The 3,905-nt window shown below is 41.6% G+C and overlaps 1 non-coding gene across 1 annotated transcript; it reads left to right on the top strand.

The window, feature by feature from the left end:
• The first annotated feature begins 226 nt into the window (after positions 1-226).
• LOC119533534 lies at positions 227-331 on the top strand. The gene has a single exon (XR_005216663.1). It is a non-coding gene; the product is annotated as a U6 spliceosomal RNA (small nuclear RNA).
• The last annotated feature ends 3,574 nt before the right edge of the window (positions 332-3,905 follow it).

Below are 3,905 nucleotides of genomic sequence, written 5' to 3'. Positions count from 1 at the left end.
ATGAAACTATGCACTTTAGTTAGCAGTAAAATATCAATTTTGGCTCATGAATTGTAATAAATGTATTACACTAATGCAAGATGTCAATAATAGGAGAAACTGGAGGTGGTATGGTAAGTGGGAACTCACTCTACTTTCTGTGCAATTTTTTTTGTAAACCCAAAACTGCTCTTAAAAAATAAATATTTTTTGTAAAAGGATGGAGGCTCAAAAATATAGAAGGGTTGTGATCACTTCTGCAGCACATACACTAATTGGAACGATACAGAGAAGATTAGCATGGCCCCTGTGTAAGGATGACATGCAAATTCGTGAAACAGTCCGTTCTTTTTTTCAGATAGTTTATTCGAAATTCTGCATGTAGGAGAAATTATATATATATATATGTGTGTGTGTGTATATATATATATATATGAATGTTTATACATGCTTTAATAACGTTTCATTGTACAACTTGCATTCTGTGTAACAGTACAATAAAACCAACAAAAGAAAATGATTCAGTCAGCACTTAAATAATTTATTGTATAAAAAGTAAACTATGAGTAAACTATGATGTCCTACAAGATATATCTCTATAATTCTTCCACGACTTTGAACTATTGTGCATCAGTCATCTATTTCAATAGGTGTCTAAACACCAAGATGTCTACACCTCTGTTATTCATGATGGGAAAACCATTATGACCTCAGGATAAAATGTGTTCTTTTTGGTTAAATTTGTTGGGCAAGGTAGGCAACTCTGTAACTTTTATCTCTTTCCCCCTCTATTACTTCCATAGTTTCAAATAAAAATATTAATTTAAAATATATATATATATATATATGTATATATAGAAGGGTTTATTCCGGATCAAAGCAGTGAGGCAGGGACAGAAGTCCTGATGCCCTCACCCAGAACTCTCCCCCTTCTGCTTGACGTAACAACCATCCCCAGAATTACCGGGCAGTCACACAAGAGGCAAATTCAGAGTAAAGCAAAGCCTCATTTTAGAGCCTCAAGGATATTCGCCGCACCTTGTATCACCTGTTTTTTGGTTAACAGATGAGGAAACTGAGGCCCAGTCAGTCCTGTTGGTCATGATCGCTCCTCACCTTCACGTCTGAAACACAATTACTTACCATCCTCCTTTTTCTGGTAAACAGCTTTTGTGGTTTAGCATCAATATGAGTGAGGTATATGGGGATGTCTCTGGCTATGCAGTTAAATTACCACCTTTCTAAGGTAATCTCGGCCTGAAATATGTTGTGGCTGGAGCAGTGACTGCACATGAAATGACCGTGGGCTCCACGGGCACACAGAGGTCTGTGAGAGGAGATTTTCCACTTGTCGGGAGGGAAGGATGATCCATGTATTTCATCTTTCTGGAACCAGACTGTCCTCATTTCCTAGGACTGCTGTTCCAAATTACCACAAAGTGGGTGGCTTAAAACAGCAAAAACTTATTGTCCCCCAGTCTTGGAGGCTACAAGTCTGAAATCGAGGTGTCGGCAGGGCCATGCGGTTGGTAGGGAAGAATCTGTTCCGCGCCTCTCTCCTGGTTTCTGGTGGTGGCTTGCTGGGAATCCACGGCCTTCTCTGCCTCCAGTGTCACACGGCGTCCTCCCCTCTGTGTCTTCTCCCCCCTGCTTATAAGGGCACCAGTCACGTTGGAGGAGGGACTACCCTACTCCGGTATGACCTCATTTTAACTTGCCTGATTCCATCCGTAACAACCCTATTTCCAAATAAGGTACTGGAGATTAGGATTTCAATTTATCTTTTTTGGGGCATGGTTCAACCCATAACACAGACTTCACACAGGGCCTGCTGCTGGCAAGTAATTCTTCTTTTCAGTGCTCCTTATATGAGGGTCTTGATCTACCACACTAGGTTATTTTCAACGTGGTGAAGCAGAGAAGTGCTGGATTTAGTAGTAGAAAACCAGGCTTAAAGGACTGACTCTGCCTATGGTAGGCAACGTGTTGCATTGTTCTGAGCCTGTTTCCTTATCTAGAAAATGGATGCAGTAAATATTCCTGCATCCAGTCCTATGGCTTTAAATACAGTCTGTACGACTGTATAACAATGTAGCTTACAGGGTGTGTGTGTGTGTGTGAGTGTCTGTGACAGTGTGATTGTGAAAACCTTGTGGATCACACTCCGTTTACCCAGTGTATGGATGGATGAGTAAAAAAATGGGGACAAAACCTAGATGGAAGGTAGGGTGGGATGGGGGGTGATTTAGATGTTCTTTTTTTATTTTTATTTTTATTTTTCATTCTTATTCTGATTCTTTCTGGTGTAAGGAAAATGTTCAAAAATAGATTGGGGTGACGAATGCACAGCTATAAGATGGTACTGTGAACAATTGATTGTACACCACGGATGATTTATGGTATGTGAATATATCTCAATAAAACTGAATTTTAAAAAAAGTACAGTCTATAGACTTATGCTTCCCATTTTCCAATCTCCATCCCCAGTCCCTCTCCTGAGCTCTAGATTTGTGTGTATTATGGCCAACTGGACATCTGCTCTTGGATGTCCAATAATCAGCATGCCCCAGATGGAACTTTTCATTTCCTGCCCCAGCCCCCCAGCCTGCTCCTACCGTCGTCTGCCTCTGCTCCATAACAGTCTTAGTTTTCATTTCCCTGCTTGGGCCAAAAACTCCTTCTCTTCCACTCCACACTTAATTCATCAGCCAGTTCTGCCAGCTTTACCTGCAAAATACACCCAGAACCTGACCATCTCTCACCACATAAACTATTTCCACTTAGCCCCAGCACCTTTTCTTGCCAGGAACCTATAGACCTATGAACATTATCAGAATAATATTTAAAAATACATATAATAAAATACCTAAGACTACCAAGGAAACCAATGATAATGAAATATAGTGACTAAGACATTTTTAAGACTAAATTTGTGTTACATTAATGTATGTGCTTCTTTATTACCACATTAAATAAAAAGATCTGGTGGCAAGTCTAATAACTATTACAATTTCAAAATAGTGATAAGTATAAACCAATCCCTGCAAGAACTGAATGTAATCTGATATAAAAACGTCTGTGATTTCTAGTAGTGACAAAGTCATAGCTACTGCTCATTTTTCTGTGGACTATTGCCTACATTTATCATTGAAAGGAATGCTAAAATTTAGTTAGGGGTTAATAAAACTAATAGATAACGTGTATACATATAAAATACGTATATATTTTCCATCTAGGTGCATGAACATCCTGAATTCTAGTTGATAACACCGGCCTGTCCACACGGCCAGCATCTCTGGCCTGTAGCCTCCTGACACATCCCCTGGCTCCTGAGCTGGCCTCGCGCAGTCCAGTCTCTATGGTGGAGTCCCGGGGATCCCTTCCATACACACTTCATATTATCTCACAGCCCTGCTTCACACCCCCAACAACGTTCCATCGTCATCCATAAAACCTGAAGTCCTTGCCGTGGCCCATGAGGCCTGGTGTGATCCAGGCCCACCTGCCTGCCATCCTCATTTCCGCCTCCCTCCTCTTGCTCGGTCCAGTGAGTCTGCGTTTGCCCAGCCATGCTCCTCTCCCCGATGGCCACAAGGTTCATCCACTTTCTTTGTTGCTTCCTCAGAGAGGCCTTCCCTAGTCCTCTGTCTGAAAAAGCTGCTCCCTTCAGTCACCTGCTGTCCCCAGGCCTTGCTTTATGTTCTTTACATCACTTGTCCCTCCCTGAAATGTGTTACAGATGCATCTGTTTGTTTCTTTCTTGTCTGTCTAGCCCATGAGACTAGAGGGCCTTTGTGGTGGTTGGAAGCTGTGTGTGCCCCAGAGAAACATGTCCTTAAATTTAGGTAGGACCTTTAGATGAGGCTACTTCAGTTAAGCTGTGGCCTACCTTAGTCAGGATGGCTCTTAATCCTATTACTGGGGTC

The sequence above is a fragment of the Choloepus didactylus genome, chromosome 4 (assembly GCF_015220235.1).
Source record: "Choloepus didactylus isolate mChoDid1 chromosome 4, mChoDid1.pri, whole genome shotgun sequence".
Taxonomy (NCBI): Eukaryota; Metazoa; Chordata; class Mammalia; order Pilosa; family Megalonychidae; genus Choloepus; species Choloepus didactylus.
This window is presented reverse-complemented; position numbering and strand designations above follow the sequence as displayed.